General features: G+C 44.2%; 1 protein-coding gene across 6 annotated transcripts in view; it reads right to left on the bottom strand.

Moving 5' to 3' along the window:
* TBL1X (transducin beta like 1 X-linked) overlaps positions 1–26,528 on the bottom strand; it is a 210,339-nt gene that overhangs the window by 102,815 nt on the left and 80,996 nt on the right. For all 6 annotated transcript variants that reach the window (XM_014828024.3, XM_014828023.3, XM_044768167.2 and 3 more), the window contains exon 2: positions 25,934–26,007. The gene's annotated coding sequence lies outside the window, so the exon portion shown is untranslated. The remainder of the gene's footprint in view (positions 1–25,933; positions 26,008–26,528) is intronic.

Below are 26,528 nucleotides of genomic sequence, written 5' to 3'. Positions count from 1 at the left end.
CCATCGCTCTCACTTCCCGTGCAGGTAAGGGGATGCTCAAGGTGCTGCAACAAAGGCTCATACTTCATATGGACCAAGAAATGCCTGACGGCCAAGCTGGATTTCAAAAAGGGAGAGGTACACGGATCTAACTGTGCTACTGGAGTGCTCCAAAGAATTTCAGAAGAAGATTATGGTCTATGTTTTATAGACGACAGTAAAGCCTTTAACTGCGTGGACCATCAAAAGCTCTGGGCTGCTCTGGAAGAAGTGGGCTGGTCAGCACTTGACTGTGACCTGTATGGTAGACAAGAGGCCACTGTCAGGACAGACTATGGAGAGACATAATGATTTCCTTTAGGCAAAGGTGTCAGACAGTTTTGTTTAATCTGCATAGAGATCATGTCATACGGAAAGCCGAGCTCGACTCGTGGAGGAGGAACAAAAATCGGTGGAAGAAATATCAGCAATCTAAGATATGCAGATGACACCGTCTTACAGGCAGAAAACAGCAATGACTGGAAACGACTTCTGAGGAAAGTGAAAGAAGAAAGTGTCAAAGCAGGACTGCACTTGAACATCTAAAAGAGAAAAATCACGACTACAGAAGAACTACACAACTTTACCGTAGACAATGAAGACAACGTCATTGTTAAAGATTTTGCTTACCTTGGCTCAGTCATCGATTTAAATGGAGACTGCAGCCAAGAAATCAAGACTGAGACTCAGAAGGGCAGCAATGAAAGAATTAGGAAAGCTCTTCAAGTGTAAGGAAGCATCATTGGAGATCAAGGTCAAGATTCTCCAACCCCTCCTACTCCCGATTACTATGTATGTACAGCTGCGAAAGCTGGACAGTAAAGAAGGCTGACAGGAAAAAAAGTGGATTCACTTGAAATATGGTGTTGAAGGAGAGCTCTATGGATACCCTGGATGCCAGAAAGATGAAGATGTGGGTGCCAGAGCAAATTTATCCTGAACGATTGCTGGAAGCAAAAATGATGAAACTGAGGCTGCCCTACTTTGGGCCCATCATGAGAAGGCAGGATGCTTTGGAAAAGATCATAATCCCGGGAAAAGTAGAAGGCAGCAGGAATAGAGGAAGACCAAACATGAGATGGAGTGACTCCATAAAGGAAGCCATAATAGGTGTGAGACTCCAGGAGCTGAGGGGGCTGCTGAGGACAGGGGATGGTGGATGTCACTCATTCAGAGTCGCCAGGAGTCAGAGCCAACTTGACAGCACAACCAACAAATCTTCCCCCAAGTTTTTGGCTCCCACACAATCCCTTTTGCTGGAAGCTCTCATCTCACAGAAGACAATGCAAGGATCCCTTGAGGCTAAAATCTATTTCCTGTGGATTCTTAAGAAATTAGTTTCCAGAATGATTCTCCTCCTATCTAGTGAAGGCGCCACAGAGACAGACGGCCAGAGACAAGTTCCTATAAAATCCCAGAAAGAGAGTAAACCAGGGAGGGCGGGAGGCGCATCCGCAGGGAACACTTTCATAGAGAAATTTCCCCAAGACCAAGGGAAGGCTCTCGTTAATACCGGCGCTATCAAAGCACTGCCTTTTTAGCCCCCTAGGAACTCCTGAGAACTACAATTATCACTTGCTGCCGAAAAACGAGTCCGCAAACTGTGTCCCTTTTCAAATAAAGATCCCTAGACCCAGGGCGGTTATGACACTGTCACGCACTGATATTAAAAAAAACTGTTGAAGGTATTTTCTCGGGAACCTCAAGTTCCTGCTGGAGGGCGCCCTGCTTTACAAACAGAATTTTAATTCACCCTGGAGCTCTCACCCTCTGATTTGGGACACACAGTAAGAGCACCTTTTGGAAAGCTATATCCTAAGAAATGCCCTTCCTGGAATAACTGGGCACCAACAGCGTCTCTCTGCTAAAACCACTTCTTTGCTGATTCCAGGCCAGTGATACCCCGATTTGGGAGCAGTTTCAGCTCCATCAGGCATGGCCAGCCTGGGGTTGCTGGAAAATTCCCAAAAGGAAGCCAAGTGAGGGAAGGGGCTCCACAAAGCCAGCCTGTCTCCCCCTCAGGGTGGGTGAGGTGGTCAAAGAGGAGGGCAGTGGCTCCGGGGAGGAGCTCAGGGTGGGGTGTGGGCACAGGAGAAGGGAAGCAATGATGGATTGGGGGGAGGAGCTAGGAAATGAGGGAAAGGGGGCAGAAGGAAGAGGGATGGCCGTAGAGCAGAAGACTCCTAGGTAAAGGGTGGGCTTGGGGAAGGAATGAGGTCCGGGAGGGAGATGTGAGCCCACTGGGTGTGGGAGGGGAGGGAGATGAGTGCAGGTGGGGAATGGGTGCTGGCAGGGAAGGGCAGGGGAAAGGACACTGGGCGGAGGGGAGAAGGGAGCGGAGGACTCTAACAGGGTTACCAGGACCCAGCCTGAGACCAAATGCTAGGGCGGGCCTTTCCTGTGGTCCCCACGTGGCCTTAGACCTCAACCCGCGAGATCACAGAGGCAGGTCGAGGTGGGTGATATCTCGGGTAACGGGAGGTGCCCATCTGCTAAAGGACCCTCACCTGGCGTCCTTCAAGCTGGGCGACATTTCAAACAGACGAGCGAGCATTAGTAGCCGACACCCTTCCATCCCTCCCTCCCTCATACGAGAGGTTCTCTACGTAGAGCATATCTGAGTGGACTGCTTTGTGTTCGAGGGTTTTGAAGCATCCGGGGCAGGAAACCAGGCTAAACCCTGGGTGTACAGTCCCTTCGGCGTGGACAGATCCCTGCCTTCAGAGGAGGGGTGTAGTTCGGTGTCAGTAAGCAGGACTGCCCAGCGCATCCCTTAGGTCAGGGGCCGGGCCTCCATCTGCCATCGTGTTTCCTTTTATCCACCACTGAAAGTGTGAAAATAGGCCCAATTTCTCTACAATAGAGAACACAAAAAAATCACAGCTTAATTCTTCATCACCTTCACATCGGAAGGGTCTTAATTTCCTAGGGATACGTAAACACCACGATGGGGTAGCTACAGACCCCCGGAAGCCAAAGAGAGGCGCACGCACCTCCCACCACAGACACATGCATTTATTTGCCCCTCAAGTAGAAAGGATTTATGTTGATTGTATTGCAATTATCAGAGACCCAGCAAACCCTACTTAGAAATCTGTTGCAAATGGTGGTGATGAATCACTCTTCAACTGATCTTTTTCATGGCTGTGGCTGTTCTCATGTAAAAGAGAAAATAGGAAGCATGGGTTTAAAGGGCACTGGATAAGATATACAGAAAAAATACTAAACCCCTTTATCTGAAACTAAAAAGTGTGACAATTCCTTGAGAAGGAAAGAAAGACATAGAGGGAATAGCTAAGTCCACCCTGAAGCTACAAACTCACATAGGGAGACTGGTCCCGCACCGGTCAGTTAGGTTAACTAGTTTCTCTCCAGTGCCCACCACCGTGCCTGACTCAGAGGACAAGCTCAGTCAATGCTGGCTGAATGAATGAATGAATAACTGCCTTGATTTGGTCTGACTCAGCCAGACAGGAGCAATTCCACTACCACAGCATCAAAGAGACAAGGCACCATATCCCCACGCCACCTCTTCAGAAGCTAACTGTGAAAACAGGCAACGTATGTAAAACCTCAGAGTCTTTTCCATGAAGCCCATGGTACAGCATGGAAAATGGATAGACTCATGAGCACCATGGCCTCACTGCCCCAACATGGGCAGTGTACTTACCACTATTCTAAAAGGATATGTGACCATACAATGGAATATTATTCAGCCATAAAAAGGAGTGAAATTTTGATACGTGCTACAACATGGATGGATCTTGAGAACAGTATGCTTAGGGAAATAAGCCAGACAAGGAAGGACAAATATTGTAGGATTCCACTTATATGCAGGACCTAGGACAGGGAAACTCATAGAGATAGAAAGTAGAATAGAGGTTACCAGGGGCTGGAGGGACGGCAATGGTGGAAGGGAGAGTTACTGCTTAATGGGTTCAGAGTTTTTTGGGGGAGATGATGAAAAAGTTTTAGGTATAGATGGTTGGTTACATAATACTGTGAGTGCATTTAATGCCACTGGATTGTATGTTTACAAATGGTTAAAGTGATATTATGTTATGTGTACTTTACCACAATAAAAAAAAAAGAATAGAATATGTGACCAGACGTGAAAGTTTTCGTAATTACTTGGTAGTCTCTTTGATTGCCACAGAAATAATGACCCATGGGTGAAGATTTCCTAACTAAGTGACCAGGTGGGTGAGAAGTCCCAAGTACAAACAGCCACAGCTACACTCCGGAAGCAGTGGCATGATGTCGCTTCTTTAAAATGCCATTTAGTAAGCGCTGGGCAAAAAGGTCAACCACTCGGGTGGTAAACAGAGTGGACACATGGAAATAAATGAAGGAAGGGTGAGGACACAGAGCAGTCGGTCACAATAAATGTCAAAAAGTCAAAGATTATTAAGTAAAAAGCAGAAACAGAAGACAGGAACAGGAGTCAGCCATAAAAAAAATGACATCAATAGATAAGAAAATTTAAAGATGTTTAAGGGAATAAACAAATGCATTTGTCTCATGGAAAATTTAATTTTATTTATATTCCTATTCAAAATAGTTTACATTACCGACATAAAATCATCCTCAGATGACCAAGTAGCTTTGTTTTACTCATTAATAAATGAGCTGGCTGATGCCCAGCCCAAACTCCATGCCAGCCCCTGACCCCTGGGCATTTCCTTTGTCCCAGCTGCACTGAAGGACCCATTTCGCAGACATGCCCTAGGACTTCACGCTGCCCTCTCAGCCAAGGATGCCTTTCCCTGGACCCCAAAATCTTCCTCTTCCTCACTTGTGCATTGGCTCAGACATCACCTCCCTGACCTCGAGAAGGCAGATACAGCCCCACATATCTGTCATCACCCTGCAGCAGGATGCTCAGTGGTCCTTCCTCCCTAGCAGAAGGGGTGGGGCCTTGGGTCCCCTCTGGGCACTCTATATTTGATGATCCGCTGGTTCTCTGCACCCTCCCCCAACCACCACTTAATTGTAATAACTGGCACAAAGCAAGCAGTCAGTAAATGATCCTTGAATGAACACATACATTTCAGAATAACAAGGATTTATTTTTTAAATATTTAAATATATCAACAGTAAGAGACAGCTTAAATCAGCTGGGACAAGGAAAGCAGTAAATTGGGACACAGCATTGCATCCGAAGAAGGCAAGGCAGACAGCAGGCCGTCCAATTCAATTATCTCTCTTGCTTTATAAAATGATGACGGAAGATAACATCATCAAATTGGCCTAATGTCTGCTGAAGAGCCAGGCACTGTGCGAAGTGCTTTCCATGGCGAACTGCGTTTAATCCTCATACAAAGGCAAAGATGTTATTAGCCTTTGACAGAGCACAAAATTGAGGCTTAAAACTCGGAGCTTTTGCTTAAGGACACATGGAGTGAGCTGGAGTCCCCAGTAGCAGAGTTCTGGCTGGGATGGCAGAACCCAGGGTCGGACCTGCTCTGGGACCTGTCCCAGGTCTTCCGTGCTGGGTCACCCCTGGCCCCACCCCACCACCCACCTTTTCCATCACTCCTCTCCCCACGACCCACCCCCATGCACTCCATCATGACTCGGGGGCAGCCCCTGAGTCTCTGAGGGAGGCACAGCTCCCCCAGAGTGTCCTCTGTCCTGTGGAATATGCCAACCAAGACTCAACCAGCTCCATCTACTCACTGGTTTCTTTTAAGACTTCTAAAATGGGAAGGAGGGGCCCCTCCCAGTGAGGTTGAGGACAAAACTACAGATGACACAGAATGGGACACAGTAGCCATTTAAAACCTAGATTCAGAATACCCCAGAACAGCCCTACTCATAAAAAGCAAGGCAAAACCAAAAACCTTTAAAAACGCAAATGCATTTAAACGATGCTGTGTTTTGAACATGTGTGATCTTTCTTCTAAGGAGAGGAGAGGAACACTACAAAATGGATTTCCTAAAAAAAAAACTCGTAAATGTTCAGAACTCCAATGCAAAACTAGTCCTACCTCCACGACATTTTGTTCAAACTAAGGTCTTGGTTGATACTGTCACGTGAAGATACTTTTTGATGTACATTCTTTACAAAGAAACAGAAATGCAAAAGGTTACGGCAATGCCAACCAAAACGGTAGTTAATCACATAAAATCATATCTAAAATGATTCTCTTTGAAAAAACTCTATTTTGAAACAAGTTCAGACTTACAGAAAGTTGTGGAAATAGTCCAGAGTACCCGTATATCCTTCACTCAGCTTCCCCCTATGTTAACATCTTACACAAACATCGCAATGATCAAAGCGATGAAATCAACACGGGTACAAGACAGTTAAGTAAACTACAGACCTTAGTCAAACTTCACATGTCCTTTTTCTGTCCCAGGATCCCATCCAGGGTGCCACATTCCATTCAGTCATCACATGTCCTTAACATCCTCTGATCTGAGAGAGTCGCCCTTTCTTTCAGACTCAGACACTTTGGACGAGCAGGGGAAATTAATCTGTCGAAGGCCCCTCTGTCTGGCTCTGTCCAATTCTTCTCTTGATTAGATGTACGTCATGCATTTTCAGCAGAGATACCACAGAAGTGATGCTGTGTCCTTCTCAGGACATAACATGATGTCACTATGCTTTATTCATGATGAGGTTAACCTTAATAACTTGGCTCCAGTGGTGGCATCTGCTGGGTTTCTTCCCCATAAATCACGACTTTTGTCCCTTTAGTAAAAGGCAGACCTCATGTTATTGCACTTCGCATTATTGTGCTTCACAGATGGTGGAGGGTCTTGTAAAAAATGCAGATTACAACTCGCTAAAGGCTCAGATGATGCTTAGCATTTTTTAGCAGCAGAGTATTTTTTATTTATTTTATTTATTTTTAAGGTTTTATTTTTCTTTTTTTGTCCCCAAAGCTCCCCGGGACATAGTTGTATATTTTTAGTTGTGGGTCCTTCCAGTTGTGGCATGTGGGACCCGCCTCAGCATGGCTTGATGAACAGTGCCATGTCTGCGTCCAGGATCCAAATTGGCGAAACCCTGGGCCACCGAAGCGGAGCGCGTCAACTTAACCACTTGGCCATGGGGCTGGCCCCAACAAAGTTTTTTTTTTTTGAGGAAGATTATCCCTGAGCTAACTACTGCCAATCCTTCTCTTTTTGCTGAGGAAGACTGGCCCTGAACTAATATCCGTGCCCATCTTCCTCTACTTTCTATGTGGGACGCCTACCACAGCATGGCATGCCAAGTGGTGCCATGTCTGCACCCGGGATCTGAACCAGCGAACTCTGGGCCGCTGAAGCGGAACGTGCATACTTAACCGCTGCGCCACCGGGCCGGTCCCAACAAAGTATTTTTTAATTAAGGTAGGTACATTTTTTTTTAGACATAATGCTATTGCACACTTAACAGACTATGATATAGTGTAAACATAGTTTTTATATGCACCAAAACCAAAAAATGTGTCTGACTTGCTTTATTGCAGCCGGGAACGGAACCCGCAGTATCTCTGAGGTATGTCCGTAACTGGTAAATATCTCGGTGGGAGATACTATGAGCCCATACAAACATTATAAGATGATTCTTAAATGTTACTGATACAAAAATTAATATACGGTTCACAGTGTACAGTTTAAATGGTTAGCTCCATTTGTAGCCTTTTAGAAGGAAAACTTCCAAGAAGAAATCTTAAAAATGCAAGTTTTGAAAAAGAACTCAACTGCAATAATTGATGAGGAGTTAAGCAACAGCAAGCACAGCACTTAAAATGTCGAGGGCTGTATGTGTCCGCAGGAGTGCGGGCAGCCCCCGAGCAAGAAAGCCGATCCCAACAGCACCTCCTGAGCAGAAGGCTGCGTCCCCACAGTGACTTCCCAGGGATCCAGAGGAGGTTCCGAATCACCGCTTGACTTTGTGTAATTCTTAGCCTGACTATAAGCAAAAGTTCTCTGAGAGTATCTATTTCAAAATGATATTATAAATATAAGTAAGCTGATGGCTAAGTTCATTGCCCACAAATACTTCTATTAAAAAGAAAAATGACTTCTGTAAACCCAAAACTGCCTAAAAAATAAAGTGTTAAAAAGAGTCATAATGAACTACTGTAGAAAAAAATCCACAGGACCTGAAATAACAAACAAACACATTCTAGACCCATCACTGAGACCTAGGAGTGACAACCCAGCAAATTCATTTATCTCCAAGCATCGGTCTGCAATCTCGGGAGAAAAAGAAGGGTCAACCCTATGGAAAGCCCCCTTCAGATGTGCATGGTGGGAGGTTTATAAATTAGAAGGATGGCCGAGTTTTGCATACTTAAACAAAGAAACACACTAAATACATACTAACGCAAAGTTTTAAAATGTACATAAAACCCTAATTTTTAAAAAAGTGTATTTTTTAATCACCAACAATTTTCTTAAATAAATATAAGGAAATGGATGTACAGCCTTACAAGAACACAAAGATAGCGGATTTACAGTTTATGTTCCAAAAGTTCAAGCAAGCAAACACTTCTCACGAACCTGAGTTGTAAACCATGGCCAGTTTCCTGGGACTTGGAGCCAGATAGACTTGGGTTCTTCCCCAGCCCCACTGCTCAGACCTGTGTGACCATGAGCAAATACAGTCACTTCCCTCCTAGGGATGGGATGGCACCTCTCAATCAACAGCAACCATCGGTAGGATGACCCCACCATGCTCCAGTAGGATTTCTGGTAACTCGTGCATTAATAAACTAAGAACAACTCACTCCAGTTGGATCAGGGATGAATATGCACATAGTCACCATAGTGGGTTGAACTGTGTCCCTTGAAAACATATGTTGAAGCTCTAACCCCCCGTACTTGTGAATGTGACCTTATGTGGAAATCAGATCTTTGCAGACAGAATCAAGTAAGATGAGGTCATACTGGATTGGGGGGGGGGGTGCCTAAATCCAATGACTGGCCTCTTTACACGAAAAAGGAGAGATGTGGAAATGGAGACCTGTGGGATAAGGCCATGTGAAGACGAAGGCAGAAACTGGACTGATGCAGCCAGGAGCCAAGGAACACCTGGAGTCACCAGAAGCTGGGAGAGAGGCATGGAACAGACTGTCCCTCAGAGCCTCCAGAAGGACCCAAGTTTTCCAGCACTTTGATTTTGGACTTCTGGCCTCCTGAACTGTGAGAGAACAAGTTTCTGTGGTTTCCAGCCACCCACTTTGTGGTACTTTGTTATGGCAGCCAGAGTAAACTCATACAAGATAATCATGGTATCATGGTATATATATACAAAAAATCCTTCTAGATTAGAAATACATCCAAAAATATTTATGGGTGAAATAATGTGGCATCTGGGATTTGCTTTGAGTTACTCTAATAAAAAAAAAAGACAGTGAGGAAACAGATGAGAAAAGCTAATGAAATGGTGACAGTGCTTGAAGCTGGGTGAAGGGTACACAGGAATATACCAAAATATTCTACATACTTTTCATTATGTTTGAATATTTCCACATTAATAAGCTATGAGTGTATATATCAGGGATTATCAGGCAAGCATCTAACTATACATGCAACATTTGTCCCAATCCTTAATCAATGCAATCAACTTCAATATCCACTTTTACTCACTACCCTCTTTCAAACAGAAACAGCAACAAGACATGCAGAACCACTGCATGCTGACCTATGGCAAGCAATCATCCAGCTGAATTTCTTGGAATAAATCTTAATTAAATTCATAAACCTCATCTCCCTATATGCTTGATCAGATCAATAACATCACAAGCATAAAGGACATACACGCAATTGGATAAAAATGAGGAATTCTTTCTTATATGCACTACACTGGTAGCACTCGAATAGAATGAAGTAATGGAATCAGCATGTTGAAAATATTACCCTTTCCTATGGTTAGCCCTGTGGGAATTAGGTTCCCAAAGGGAGCATCAGCAGACTGCTTGCAAGAAGCATTCGGCTTCTCCACCTAATTAATGTAATGTAGGCCGAGGCCAACGATTTGACCACAACGTTGGAGCTCACACTTAAAGCTACTATGAAAACACTCAAAACATTCACTTACAGTTCTGAAGCAATAATTAAGGATGTGACTGTACTGGCTGGGAACCTTTACAACATTTAATCTGTGCAACTGAAGCCACAGTCATTTGTTACACGGCCTCCAACCCCCACGATACTCAGAGAAACAGGCGCATTCTGGTAAAGATGCTGAAGTTTCTGGATACGTTTACTTAGCAAAGGCTGGGCCTGATTCTCCTAATCCCTCCTCAGGGAGCATTCTGCTCCAGCTTCACCTAAATTGCACTGGAAAGAAATGAAATCAGAGGAGCAGGCTTGAGTCAGTATCCTTCAGGAGAAACCTCGGCAGAATCGAAACGAAAAACACAACGAGAAACACAGTCAGGACTCGGCCAGGTCGGGCTGGGGAGTCGGCCCCAACCAGCTTGGAGCGCTCTCTAATTTGTTCTACATGGTGTAGGCTTCCTTTGACTTGACTCTCACCTTTCCAACTTCCTTTCAGAATTCGGAGACCCGCACGTCTGGCCAATACAGAGACTTGGCCTCTCCAAGGAGACAATATTGTGGCGGATAACCCTTCGTGCAGCATTGAGCAAGCGCAACCCTAGAGCAGGATTTCTCAGTCTTGGCACTACTGACATTTGGGTGTGGACCTACACCACTGGTCAGCCATGCTGGGGTGGCAACCCACATATAAAGTGTAGAAAGACAGGCACAGATGTGAGCTCAGGTCTAATGTTCCTCAAGCAAAAAAAGAGGAAGATTGGCAACAGATGTTAGCTCAGGGCCAATCTTACTCAAAAAAAGAAAAAAAAAGGTAGAGCCAGTCATCACTGAAGAGACTACGAGAAAAGAATGTATAGATACGCAAGCATGCAAGTTTAATGGGACTCACTCAGATGGCTTATTGGGAAGGTAAAAAAAAAATTGTTTCTGAATGATTATATCGTCAGGCCTCACATGAAAGGGGTCTTTAAAATTTTAACTTCTCTATGTTGCAATTTCTAAAGACTCAAGATGGATGGTGCAATAATTTTTCCAATAGCAGCAAGAACCACAACACCACAAATAATGACAGTGGTTTGAGGACATGTAATGATTTTAACTTATATCAAAGCCAGCACCAGCCTGGCGCCCTCTATTTTCACAAAGCCCTTTAAAGATTCCCTCAGTTATCTCCATCTTCACCTCTTCTGTTCCTCGACCTCCTCTCAGTCACAGTGGTTGAAGAGCACTCAGAATCCAGCGTAGGAGAAACGGCTCTGTGTTCCCCACTTTGCTCTCTTCCCGGGGGAGCAGAGGGAAGAGGTAACAGGCTGAAATTAAAAGGCTGACATGTTGAGCGAAAGCAGAGTTGTAAAACGGCATTCATCCCCAAATCGCTCACCACTTCTCTTTCACATCCATGCGCAGTTCTGTCTCCCATGGGGCTCAGCGAAAACAAAGAATTTTCCCTAGGAGTGGCCACACAGGGATCCTGACATCTCACCCGCTAGATCTGGAATCCCCAAATGCAGAGGGTATACTGTGCTGTGTAAAGGAAAATGACAACCATATCGTAGCAATTCACTTCCCCATCATTTCCTCCTGCAGCCTTGCAAGAACAAACAGGGTACGCTTTCCAATGCCTTCTCAGCTCACGTCCGGGGATCTGCAGAATCAATCTAATTATTCTGGTTCCAATTCCTAGTTCTATCAGTAAGTACTGACGCAAGAAATGTGAAGGCAAGTCCTCAAAAGAGGTAAAATCGAAATCCTAGAAGCTGTGCATTCGATACCCCACAGTCAGGTGACCTAAAGCTCCCATCACCTCAAATTTAAAATCAGCGCTGGCCATGACGTCTTTGAGAGGGTTTCCCAATGTACTGATGGTGGACACACATGTCACATATTTCACATCTGTTTCAGCTTCTTGCATCACCCTGTTGTCGAGATGGATTCTGTTATAACAAGATGCTTCAATTCTCTGCTAAAAAGGAATTAATCTGACACCTCCCTCCTCTTCTCTGTGGTTTTTTACTTTCGATGGTTGGCATACAGAGTAATTCACACATTCACAAATATTTAGGAAGAAAAAACAATAAACCGCCTAGAACCATAACATAATGCCTGCTAGTCTTTGCTTCAAGGAATTTTGCATTAAATAAGATCCAAAATTCCCCTGGGGCTTTGGGTTTGCCAGAGAGCTTATTTTTGTGAATGATTTCAATTCAACTCCTTGGATAACTGTCTTATTAAGCTGCTGACACGTCTATCCTACTTAAATCTATAGGTTTTGCAAATAGGATAAAAATGATTTTCACAGACTAGAAACATCACACTTTAATTTCTTTGTTTTTATTATCAATGTTATCTGTTGGGCAAACTGTCCAGGCTTCCTTAGGATGATAGAAGCTGCAGAAATTTGCAGTATCCTTAAAAGAAACGGCCAATTCAACTCCACTTTTCCAGGAGCGGTGGCCCTGCCAAAGCTGCCCCTGTATCCTGCCACAGGCGAACCATCTGTGCTCAGGCACAGGACTCTGCTTGTTTGATTCCATCATCTCGTTCCACTTCACACCATCCACAGAGCCCTGTTTCAGCCCTCCACCTCTCAGGGTTCCTTCCTGCCTGCTCCAGCTTGGCAGATGAATTTTCAATGTGAACGTTCAAATGTGTGCGCATTACTAACTCTGACGCGGACAATTCGTGTTTCTCAGTATCAGGGCCACCTCCAACCGCAGCACTTTGATTGAGGGAGGACTTGGGAAGTGAGGGGGACCACCTTCAATGGGCATGTTTGGGGCGGGGGGGCAGGTTTACTGGTTAGCATTCTTAAGCATTTCATCAGGGCACTTATGAAGAAGTTAAAGTTCCTTAGCAGTTATCCAACAAATCGTTTCCATTTTTGCCAGACATTGCCAAGACTGGCTTGCAAAGAGGAACTTCCCAAATGCTTTCTAAACATCTCAGAGGGGTAAGTAAACACACCTAGAAGTGATGAGGACACATTTGGGCAACATAGCCATCTCCTATTATGCTGGTGAACAGGGGCGTACACAGTTGAGGGCCACTGAGGCACGTAAGACTGTTGCTGTGTCACCGTTTTGACTCATAACAAACATCAACTTTCTATTCTGATACTTAATGTACAACAACGTGGAAGGCAGACGCCTGGCTGACTGTCCTCGCCTTGGTACCACCAGGCTGTGCACCTGCCCCAGGCTTGACCCCATGAGCAAGCTCCATCTCTCCATCTATAAGACTGGGTCAGTAGCTGTCTAGCTCCTATCTAAGGACCATGCCAGCCTTGTGAATCTAAAGCAGGCTTTCTCTACTTGTAGCACTGGTAACATTTGGGACGGAATCATTCTTTGTTGTGAGGCTGTCCTGTGCACTGTAGGGTGGTGAGTAGCATCTCTGGTCTCTATGTGCTAGATGCCAGTAGCACCGCAGCCCCTAGTTGTGACAACCTAAAATGCCTCCAGACATTGCCAGATGTCCTGGGGAGGGGCAGTGAATGCAAAATTACCCCCTTAGAGAACTACTGTTCTAAACAGGTAGGTACCACACTGGTTTCCAGGTATCTCCCAAAATAAAGGCCCAGGTTAGTCTGGCTCTTCTACAAACTCACCTTGTCTAAGACCACCATCATGGGCCTCACTATACACATCCATCAAATAAAGCTCTTGATCAAACTGCTCTGTCCATAAGGGGTAGCCACTGGCTGACGTGGCTATCTAATCTTAAACAAATTAAAATAAATAAAATCTAAAATACAGTTCCTCAGGTACACTTGCCATATTTCAAGTGCTGAAGAGCCACACGCAGCTAGCGGCCACTGCACTGGACAGTGCAGATATGGAACAGCTCCATCTTCATAGAAAGTTCTATGGGGGGGGCGCTGTTCTAGGTCCTTCAAAAATTTCTTACTGTTCTAACACTCATGCATGCTTCTTGAAGAAAATAACTGGTGGGCAAATTCAAATTAATGCCAGGCACATTTGAGAATATAGGCTTGGAAAATAATAACCACCCCCCTTCTTTTTTGGTGAGGAAGATTGGCCCTGAGCTAACAGCTGTTGCCAGTCTTCCTCTTTTTGCTTGAGGAAGATTGTCCCTGAGCTAACATCTGTGCCAATCTTCCTCTATTTTGTATGTGGGACGTGGCCAGAGCATGGCTTGATGAGTGGTGTGTAGGTCCACGCAGGGGATCTGAACTGCAAACCCAGGGCCAAGTAGAGTGCACAAACTTAACCACTACGCCACCAGGCCAGCCCCAACAACCTTTTTCTTTAAATGCGGTGCTTTTCAAAGATTTAAGGAACTGGAATTTCTACAAACTGACCACTTGATCTTGGATAAGCTCACAATTTTAAGAACTACATTTTTTAAAAACAGGATGTCAAGAGAGAAGGCATTTACTCCAAATTTACATGCAATAAATGAAAAAAGTATAAACCTGGAAGATATTTATACCGGTCTAAAATTATGGATTTGGGGAAAAGGAAATGGTTGACACCTACTTCAATTATTCACCCAAGCAAGATCTGTGGCCCCGCCTAAATGACTTGCTTCATCTCATCCTGTAATCCAATCTTTTCCGATGGGTCTGGTCCCAGTTTTGTACTCCTGGAGTTGTCCAGGTCCATCTATAAACCTGTGCCTAGATGCTGCGCTACCTTTAACAGTCCTGGTATCTGCCCAAACATGGAGACACACCGCCCCAGCCTGACTCCCGGAGAGAGCACATTCACGCGCGCTAGTTCATCCCCAGCCTGTGAAAGACACATTCCCTTCTAAACAGGAAATAGCCCCGTTATGCTACACTTTTGTGGGTGCGAATAGATTAAAACATATTTAAAAGTATACTTATCTCCAAAATCCTTAACTTAAAAAAAATGTACATTTCATCTTAAAAATCTTCCTATATTATTTTGATAGCCAACAGTTCATCGGGTCATCTTGACCTTCCTTTGTATATGTTCACAAAAAAACTTGCACTGGAATGTTCACAGTAGCATTATTCACAATAGTCAAACAACGGAAACCACCCAAGTGTCCAACAACTGATGAACGAATAGACAAATGGGGTCTATCCATACAAGGAGTAGTATATTTGGCTACAAAAAGGAATGAAGCATTGGTATACCCTACAACATGGATGAGCCTTGAAAACATCATGCAGAGTGAAAGAAGCCAGACACAAAAGGCTACATATTGTAGGATTCCGTTTATGTGAATGTCCAGAATGGGCAAATCCATAGGGACAGAAAAGAGATTAGAGGTTGCCAGGGGCGAGGGGCAGGGAGGAAGAAATCGGGAGTGACTGGTAATGGGTGTATTGAAGATGCTCTAAAGTTAGATTATGGTGATGGCTGTACAACTCTGAATACACTAAACAACAACAAATCATGCACTTTCAAACGGGTGAATCTGATGATAATATGAATTATCAATAAAGCTGTTTAAAAAGATGGCTTTCAGGGCTGGCCCCGTGGTCAAGTGGTTAGGTTTGCGCGCTCTACTTTGGTGGCCCAGAGTTCGCCAGTTCAGATCCTGGGCGCGGACCTACACTCCGCTCATCAAGCCATACTGTCGCAGTGTCCCACAGAGAAGAACTAGAATGACTTACAACCAGGATATACAACTAGGTACTGGGGCTTTGGGGAGAAAAACAAACAAACAAACAACAACAAAAGAGGCTTTGGCTAAAGCTGCTACAACCCTCCCAGCACAGGGTGCAAATTATGAATGCACTAATGATGCTCACTTACTTCTCTGACAGTGGGTACCATCAAGCACAGGATATTTCCACTCTGGTGAAGTGAAGTCTACGTGTGCTGGGGGGCGGGGGCAGGCGGGTACCCAACTGCTTTTGCAGTATTGACAGAGGGGTAACATTTTCAAAATTGCTTCTGCATTTCCTACGCAGAACACTTCTTGATTTAGCCATTTTCAGAATCCCTGCCTGGCCCCATATACCCTACTACCTTCTGCACATGCTGCCATCCACTCGATGGAGCTGTACTCAACGGACGGGCTGCGTTTCCTCAGACACCCAGGAGGGGCCTCTCCTGTACCCCAACCTGGCTGACACAGGGCCTGGGGCGCAGACTCTCCTCATCCTCCAGAGACTAAATAGACCCAAGACCTTGCTTGTGCCCCTGGGACCCCCAAAGCTTCCTGGGGGTGTGGAGTCGCTCTGCCCCCGGCCCGGCTCCTCCCGTGAAGCAGGCGGCTCAGCCCACATTCTTCTCTAACAGGCAGCCGGTACTGCAGTATCACAGCATCAGGACCAAACCACAGATGACACATGGCAAGAAATCGAGCCCTCACAGGCTGATGTATTTTGTGGCAAATCAGGTCACACCAGCCCTTGCTAGCCACAGTCCAGAATTTCTTTATTCATAGTTCAACAGCTCACCACAGCTGCAGAGTTTAGAGGTTTTGAGGGCCATAAATCCATCTGCTCTCTGATTATCTGAATTTCATACAAGATTAATACTCTACCTACATCTGCTGACAAAGACAAATAGCTACAGAGTGCAAAACAACAATATTCCATGTAAGTAAACACTGTGAAAAGAACTCAGTTGCATACATGATATTTGCAGCTAAAATTTGGTGTTTTAGAGGAATATGTATTTTGTAAATCAAACACTGTGTGGTCACACAGAAAAATGTCTTTAAAGTGGATGTAAAAAATATTAAAGGCCAATAGGCACCCTGCTCCCCATTGCTGTCAAATGCAGAGCCTCCAATCTACAGGTTTTTAAAGGAAAGCACCTAATAAGGTAATTAACTTTAAAAAGAAACTGTAAATTAAAATTTGAATCATATTTAATCAGCAATATAAAATAAAGATTAAATGCAGCCTAGTGTATAAGCCAGAAAACCCTCCTGCTGTGAGGACTGGCCTTACAAATGACGCTTTTCCTTAGGTTTACAAATAAAAAGTAGGTGACGGCACCTTAGGTAGCTGGTTTGAAATAAGAGAAGGTAGATGTGCGTCTTGAAGTACTTAAAAATGCCGCCAGGTAATCTTCGACCAAGGAGCCAAGAACATACAATGGAGAAGGTCTCTTCAATAAATGGTGCTGGGAAAACTGGACAGCCCCACTCAAAAGAATGAAAGTAGACCTGTATCTTACACCATACACAAAAAATCAACTCAAAATGGATTAAAGACCTGAATGTAAGACCTGAAACCATAAAACTCCTAGAAGAAAACATAGGCAGTACACTCTTTGACAACGGTCTTCACAGCATCTTTTTGAATGTCTCCTCAGGCAAAGGAAACAAGAGAAAAAATAAACATATGGGACTACATAAAACTAAAAAGCTTCTGCACGGCCAAGGAAACCATCAACAAAATGAAAAGACAAACTCACAACTGGGAGAAGATATTTGCAAATTAAATATCCTATAAGGGGTTAATATTTAAAATATATAAAGAACTTCTATATACAAAATATATTAAAAAAAATATATAGTGGGCTGGCCCAGTGGCGTAGTAGTTAAGTTCACATGCTCTGCTTCAGCAGCCCAGGGTTTGCGGGTTCGGATCCCGGGCATGGACCTACACACTGCTCATCAAGCCATGCTGTAGAGGCATCCTACATATAAAATAGAGGAAGACTGGCACAGATGTTACCTCAGGGTGAATCTCCCTCAAACAAAAAAGAGGAAGATCGGCAACAGGTATTAGGCTCAGGGTCAGTCTTCCTCACCCAAAAAATTATTTATATATAAAATAATTTTTATATATATTTTATCTATATATAGAAACATATATATATATATATATATAAAATAAACAACTCAACAACAAAAAAACAAACAACCTGATTAAAAAATGGGCAGAGGATATGAACAGCCACTTTTCCAAAGAAGATATACAGATGGCCAACAGGCACATGAAAAGATGTTCAACATTACTAATCATCAGGGAAATATAAATCAAAACCACAATGAGATTATCATCTCACCCCCGTCAGGATGGCTATAATTAACAAGCCAGGAAATAACAAGTGTTGGAGAGGATGTGGAGAGAAGGGAACCCTTCTATACTGCTGGTGGGAGTACAAACTGGTGCAGCCATTATAGAAAACAGTATGGAGATTCCTCAAAAAATTAAAAATAGAACTACCATATGATCTAGCTATTCCACTTCTGGATATTTATTTACAAAAACACTAATTTGAAAAGATACATGCACCCCTGTGTTCACTGCAGCATTATTCACAATAGCCAAGACTTGGAAGCAACCCAAGTACCCACTGACTGATGAATGGATATAGAAGATGTGGTATACATATACAATGGAATACTACTTAGCCATAAAAAAGACAAAATCATGCCATTTGCAACAACATGGATGGACCTTGAGGGTATTATGCTAATAAGCAGACGGAGAAAGACAAATATTGTATGATTTCACTCATATGTGGAAGATAAACAAACACACAGATACAGAGAAGAGAATGGTGGTTACCAGAAGGGAAGGGGGTGGGGAGAGGACGAAAAAGGTACAGGGGCACATGGGTACGGTGACGGATGGAAACTAGACTTTGGGTGGGGAACACGATGCAGTCTACACAGAAGTCAAAGTATAATGAAGTATACCTAAAATTTACATAATGTTATAAACCAATGTGACCCCAATAATAAATAAATAAGAATAGGAAAGGCAGGCATTTTGTTAAGTAAGGTAAATTCCTGCAGAAAATATAGATTTTTTAATGGGATTTTTACTATTTCAACAAGCTCACTTCAAGCTCTCCGCCTGCCCCCTACATTTTCCATTCCGAACCCCAAATCAAATCCAAGCTTTGTAGTGGCAGCCCTAGCAAACAGCATCCTGCTCCATCCCAACACCCAGCACTCTGAAGGCACTCAGCATCTGCCAGACAAATGAACAGAGAAATCCATATCGATTCTATTGTCCTACTTTGCAGCAAAATGTCAAAGAAATCCATTTCTATTGTTCTATGTGAATAAAGTTATAAACTCATCAGAGTTGAAAAGCTATCCCTGTAAGTAAGGAGCAGTTGCTTTAGGATTCAGAGTGCGAGAACGTGCCAGCACAGTCAGATCCCAACAGAGAGCACTGATTTTTGGAGATGATGCTTAAGTCACAGACACCACATTTCAGAATAATCAAGAATCCTTTCACATAAAGATAAGATTTCATCATGCTGATTGCAAAATGTCTCAAACGTTTACACACAGAGCCAACGTTTATACTTTTGCAGAGAAGCAAAGTCCCAGGAGGTGGAAAGTGGAAAGCAAATTCAGGGACAAGCTAGGTACCGTTATACATGCCCATTGTAGAGAGCTGTGGCCACAAGCAAAGGAGGGGAAGGCGGCAGGAAGAGAGCTCACGGCGAGAGAGCCTGGCGGGAAGTGGACTGGCATAGGTGCCATTCTGGACCCTTCAGCTACCGCTTTAAGTATTTCTTCTACTGCTCTCTCCTTTGGAAGCTAAAGTGAACAAAGAAGTAGGTGGGATGACCACATGAGCTGATCTCAGAAGGGGAGCTCCTAAAACAGTAGGATATTGTGTTGACAGCACTTGAGGAAGTCTATGAGGAAAGTTGTGGAGTTTTCTACGTAGGTACAACTTGATTTCACCACACGCCAACTGGAATCATTTTCTATATCTAAACAGTAGTCAGAAGGCAGACATAATGGGTCCAACTTTAAAATATGTTTTTGTAAAGCACTCAACTATCCATCGATGGGTGAATGGATAAACAAAACGTGGTCTATACACACAGTGGAATACTATTTGGCTTTAAAAAGGAAGGAGATTCTGACACATGCTACAACATGGATGAACCATGAAGACATTATACTGAGTGAAACAAACCAGGCACAAAAAGACAAATATTGTACAGTTCTTACATGAGGTACCTAGAGTAGTCAATTTCATAGAGACAGAAAGCGAAATGGTGGGTGCCAGGAGTTGCAGGAGAGGGGAATGGGGAGCTGTTTAGCAGGGATGGAGTTCCAGTTTAGGGAGAATAAAAAAGTTCTAGACATGGATGGTGGTGATGGTTGCACAATAATGTGAACATACTTAATGACACTGAACTGTACACGTAAGAATGGTTAAGATGGTAAATTGAATGTTATGTATGTTTTATCACAATAAGAAAGACTCCTCGGTAACTCTGACTTAGAGATTAAGTAAGACATGATCTTTCAGTTATAGTCTTTTTGTGGGGACTATTTTCATATTGGGGGTTCCTTTAACAATTTGCTAATTGTGCATATGGGTGTCTTATAAAGGTGGGAAATTTGGAGAATTCCATAATTATTCTAAGTGATAAAATTCAGAATTACTACTGACAATAAAAAAACAAATTATGCAAATTATTTTCCTTCTTAATAGACTATAAATTAAATGAAGTTAAATTGAATTGACGTTTATGAATGGCACATACAATCACGTTGTCAAAAATATATTTCTTAATGCAAAGAAAAACATAATTTAGGAATAGAAATCCAAGTGTATAGCCTTATTCTTTTGCAAATATACAGTTATATTGAGTATTACAGTCACTGTAGGAGGACCGAAAGCATCTAATTACTTCCCGTGGTGCTTCATAGCCAGTGCCAGCAGTCGCTAAACTACTGTGCAAGAAGAGGGAGGGCAATATTTTATATACTCAAAGTTTTTGGCCATATCCCAAACTGGCCAACCTCAATACCGCTGACATTTGGGGGCAGATAAGGCTTTGGTACGGGATGGGGTGGGAGAGGCTGTTGTCCCGTGCACTACACGATGTCTAGCAGCATCCCTGGCCTCTACCCTCTAGATGCCAGGATCTCACACACACAGACACTCCACTTGTGACAATCAAATGTCTCTAGACTTTGCCAAGTGTCTCCTGGGGGAAAAAGTGTCCCGGTTGAGAACCACTATCCTAAACTGAGAAAGAGATATTTGGGAACTGCCCATGTTTATAAAGAAAACCAAAAGGAAACATTAAGAAAAATGGCATACTTTGATGTGGTATAAGAGCCACAAGTAGTGAAAAATGTCAGAAACAAAGGAATTCTTTCATCATTTTCAGGCCCCTCCATGGCCATTTTACAACCAGAATCAATAGCCAATTTCAAGAGTTTATTCTTGAATTGAATTAATCAAGAACGCAATTAATGTCCGTCTGAGTCAAATTCTATCCTGAAGACACTCAGCAGACTTTCGAGCGTGACACGGGCAGGGAAGCCCATGGCTGCCGACACCCCTCTCCCAGGCGGCTTGTGTTCGTGAGGAAAGGAATGCCCAGCTTCTCGGGAGAAAAAGCAGCTTTCCCGCTAACCAGGAGGGCTGTTTGCAGGGCTGCACGTGCGTGTTCTGGGTGTTTGATAAAGCAGCTGAAGACAAATGCTGTTTGAAAGAAAAGAACATTAAATAAATCTGAACCACAGACTGAAAGGGAGGAAAAAAGAGCTGAATTATATTATCAAACAACCCTTCCTCAAGGACCTTTCATCAGCTGGAGACCACAAAAAGCAATTGTTCTCCTGCATTATCCACGTGGAATTCACGTTCTTTAAATCAACAAGCTACGGTTCCGAGGGCGCTCCGAAGCTTGGGCGCTTTCGAAAAGACACAGATTAGCAACAGCTCACGCTCCCTCACTGCCGCCAAAGGCCTGCTGGACAACCCCTCTGGGGCGCTGCCTTCACCAACGTCCTATGAAAACGCCCTGCAACTGGTTTAGTTGTTAACATGGTGGACTGTCCAGCTGCCATCCGCCAGAGTCCCTGTTTTGTGCTTATTACAACGTCCAGTTCTAATGTATTCTAACGGGAAATTCTTCAGGATCCAGGGCACTGCTTCTCTCAGAGTCATGGCTCCTTCTGATTACAACTGCCGGGAGCCTTTATGCCCTTCTTGGATTTTATGAATAAAAAGGAACTGGCAAATAAAAAGGAACCAGCTATCCCAGTTACTTAGATCCCAAAAAGAACAGCAATCAGACACATGAGAAAGCAAAAGGCAAGTGCTTAGAACAAGCAACACACAACACACACACTGGGCAAAGAGAACTCAGCCCAAAAGCAAACGTTGCGTATTTCGGGGTTCTCAATCACTTCCAGGCTGAGAATAAGGAAGGGGAAGTCGGAAAAGAACCAGGAGGCAGAGCAGAAACATGCATTGACTCAACGATGTGCTCACACAATTTCCTACGTTGTACCAAAACACGACAAAGTGGGGATTAACTCGGCACTGTACAGAAGAGGAGACTGAGCTCAGGGGAGCTAACTAACTTCCCAGAAGTCCGAGGGGGTGCAGGTCATGGAAGCGGGAGGGGAAGCGAGAGCTGTAGGACTCCAAATTGGCCCTTGTTCCTCTCCCTCCTCTGTCCTCGTGTTGATGGCAACAATGACGGGGGAACAAAGGCTGCTCCACCTTGCACTGCTCAGGTTAGCCAAACCCCCACTGGAAACAAGCTGGCCCCTTGAAGGCAGTTCCAGTAAACAGTGTGGATGGACAGCCGGCCTCTGGTCAGGGCAGCCAGGTGGTCCTTTGCAGCAATAAAATGGGCACGTAGCCAAGGGACCCTTGATTTTGACTTCGGTCACCCTGAAAGCTGACAACACCTCATGGGATCTCTGAGGTCCCAGTTGTGAAGAGGCCTGGAAGTTGCCTCCTTAACTTGACTCTCCTTCTCTCCATCATACTCAGTAGTCTTCAAAAGAGGAAGCAGCTCCAGAGGACAATGGGCTTTGCTCCTTATGTGGTGGGGCTGTTTTCGTTTGTCCCTGTCTGTGAAGTCCAAGAGAAGACTTCATCCCCAGTGGCCCAGCTCGGGGCCCAGCCTGTGCTTTTGGCACTCCTCCTGTTGGGCCAGGGCGAACTCTCTCTCCTGAATGGGGTCCCGAAGGCTGAGAAGCCCAGCACGACCGCTGTACCTGCCAAACACCAGGGTTTGACAGGGCGCCAGCCAGCAAAGGGATGGAGAGAACACACACGGGGGCCGTTTCAACTGCGGGCTCCCCGCTGCAACCCCAGGAGGCTCACAGCCTCTCTGTGCCCTAGTTTTCTTGTCTGGACAGGGGAGCCCACGAAGGCACTGACTTCACTGGGCTGCATGAGAAATACATGGGGGCTTAACAGCATCTGGTTCGCACCAAAACCTGTGCGTGGATGTTCACAGCAGCCCTACTTGCCATAACAGCCACAAACTGGAAAGACCACAAACACCCGTGCACCAAGTAAATGGATAAACTCTGGTACATCCATACCAGGGGACATTACTCAGTATTAAAAAGGCACGAACTGCTGATACCCACAACAACTCGGATGGGGCTCAGGGCTTTAGCCTAAGTGAATAACAGCAGTCTCCCAAGGCCACGTGCAGTGTGATTCCATTTATGTAACATTCTTTCTTTTTTTTGAGGAAGATTAGCCCTGAGCTAACTACTGCCAATCCTCCTCTTTTTGCTGAGGAAAACTGGCCCTGAGTGCACATCCGTGCCCATCTTCCTCTACTTTATATGTAGGATGCCTGCCACAGCATGGCTTGCCAAGTGGTGCCATGTCTGCACCCCGGATCCGAAACGGTGAACCCCGGGCCGCCAAAGCGAACGTGCGCGCTTAACCGCTGCACCACCGGGCCGGCCCCTATGTAACATTCTTGAAAAGACAAAACGATAGAGATAGAGAACCCAGTGGTTCCACCAGGAGATGGAGAGGGTGACCATAAAGGAGTAGCATAAGGAGCTTTCCTTATTCTGCAAAGGATGATGGTGGAGGTTGCACGAATCTATACATGTGACAACATTTCACACAACTGCACATGTGTGCATGCACGGGCGCACACACACAAAGAGACACACACACACAAGTGCACGTAAAACCTGTGAAATTCTGATAAGGTCTGCATTTGTGCCAACAGTGCCAATGTCCATATCCTATTCTTGATGACGCAGTATCTTCATGTTGGATGTTATCACTGGAGGAAGGTTGGGGAGGGTACTCTGGAACTCACTGTACTATTTTTGCAATTTCTTTTGAGTCTAACATTATTTAAAATAGAAGCCTTCAAAAATAGTGTCTGACTGATGAACGGATACACAAAACGTGGTCTACTCACACAATGGAATAGCATTTGGCAACAGAAAGGAATGAAGTACTGACATGCGCTACAGCATGGTGAACCTTGAAAACATTACACTGAGTAAAAATAAGCCATCCACAGAGAACACATATTGTATGATTCCATTTATGCGAAACTTCCATAACGGGCAAATCCATGGAAACTGAAAGTAGACTGTGGTTGTCAGGGGCTGTGGGAGGCAGGAATGGGGAATGACTACTAATGGGTATGAGATTCTCCGGGGAGTGAAGAGATGTTTTAAAATCCATTGTGGTGATAGTTGCACAACTCTGTGAAATACACTAACCACCACTGAATTGTACACTTCAAATGGGTGAACTGTCACCTACGTCAATCACATCTCAATAACGTTGTTACCAAAAAATGGCAGTGTCTGGCACACAGTAAGCATTATAGAAGCATTTGGTTATGATTTACTATTCTTTCTTCCCCCATGGGGGTTGATCATGAGACCCCTTTGGTGCTCTTTCAAACTACACATTGCCCCTCCATTACTGACGGGGTGTATCCCTCAGGCATATCCTTCAGGTGTGTCCAGGTAGACAGAGACGGCAGCTCTAATGCCAAGAGAATGGGAATCAAAGTCTCCTTTGGGCACTGTGTAGGCAGGTCAAGTTCAAAGTCCTTGCCTTTTCCTTACGCCTTGTCTGCTCCCCCATCACTACCCTCCATTCAACCAAACTGGATTGTCAACTTTTCCCTTAAAAAAAACAAAACAAAATGCTTCCTTATTCTTGGCTCCTTACCTTTGGCCATAGAGTCTTCCATCTAGAACACATTTCTTCAGCATGTATCAAAATCCCACCCACCACCAAACCCAAGTCAAGTCTCTCTTCCAAGAGGAAGCTCCGGCCTTCCTAGGCTGTTCCACACACACTGGCAGGCCCTTTCTCGGAATTCCCACAGCAAGAAATGCCTGTACCATCCACGGGACACCCATCCACACCACGGCTTTCTGCCCGCCCGCACTTCTGGTGCATCTGTAATGCCTCACCCAAAAACCAAGACATATCTCACACATCTTTGTATACTCCACAATGTTCCAGAAGTAACAGATTCAAAGAAAAGTAACCCTGGAAATGGAAGATTTCTCAAAGTGGTCTGAAAAGGATGCACTTGATTTAGCTGAGAATCGGGCCTCACTATAAATTGGGTGAAACAGAACAGCCAATATGGCAGCTCCAGACCTCAGAAGGCCCCTTTCTGGGTGAGTCTGGATTCTCTCTATCCTGACAACAGTCCATGTAGGGCTCAGACTGAAGGAAAATGCCTCCCTGGGGGCCTACATCACAGGCCATGCTGCCTCGGGATCGTGCCAAACTAGGTTTTTATGGAAAATTCTAGCTGGTCTACAAGTAGTTACATAGCTGCCTGTCGTTTTCCAAACACATTCTGAGAAAAAGATATAAGACAAAGGGAACCTGTAACAGACAAAAAGGCAGAAACCTTTGTTTGTTTGTCATAAGTCAGCCTTCTGAGGAAAAATAAGTACCTCAATGTATATGAGAAAGAAGAGAGAAACAATGCTTCTCTAGAAAGCATACACTTGAATAATCATCTCGATTTCTCTTTCGTAAAACTTCTGACTTCCAGAAGCTAAATAAAAAAGCAGTTTGTTATAAAGTGCTGATGCAAATATATAGCATTTTTTGCTAGCAAAACCACACATTACAAGAAATCTTGAGAAATCACTGTTTCCAGTATATATAGCCAACACAGTAATATTTAATTTTTAAGCACAGAAAATAAGGTGAGGCTGACAGGACATCCATCATGTAGTAAGTTACAATTCCACTTACTCAGAGCCAAATGTAGGCAAGTCCCTTCTTCCTTCCGGGGTTTATTTTTAGGTCTGTTTTCTGTCTTCAGTTACCTGTTAATGAAAAATATCCAAAGTAAGGCAAAAACTGTCAGTGAAAAAATCCTGAAGTATATTCTGGTCTATTCCATAAGCAGGCAGATATCCGAATTAGGGGTATCACGAAGCTGAAATAATAACCACATCAGACGGTGGACAATCATCGCTGGTGAACGTAAGGCCTCCATCTCCATTTAAAGTATGCAATGAGACTGTTCACACAAATCTGCTCAAAACTTCCATCAGCTCAGAACCGACTGTGATCATGTCACCTGAGAATTTCAGTACCGAAAAATCTACTCTGCTCTCACGATAGCCACATTTTTCTCTACCATCCTAAACCATGCTAAGTGAAAACACGGGTATTTCTAGATCCAACATAACTGAGCAAATTCTTACTGACGACAACTACTCATTCAGTCCTGGGGACAATGGAAATGGCGCTCCATGCCGCTCTGGTATTAGGGACACATAAGGTCTCTGATCTTGTGGACTAATCCGTCCTGGCAGTGAGAAGGGGGATTTGGTGAGGGAGG

This window comes from Equus asinus, chromosome X, assembly GCF_041296235.1.
Source record: "Equus asinus isolate D_3611 breed Donkey chromosome X, EquAss-T2T_v2, whole genome shotgun sequence".
NCBI classification, from domain to species: domain Eukaryota; kingdom Metazoa; phylum Chordata; class Mammalia; order Perissodactyla; family Equidae; genus Equus; species Equus asinus.
The sequence above is the reverse complement of the archived record's forward strand: the minus strand, read 5'-3'. Positions and strand labels throughout refer to the sequence as shown.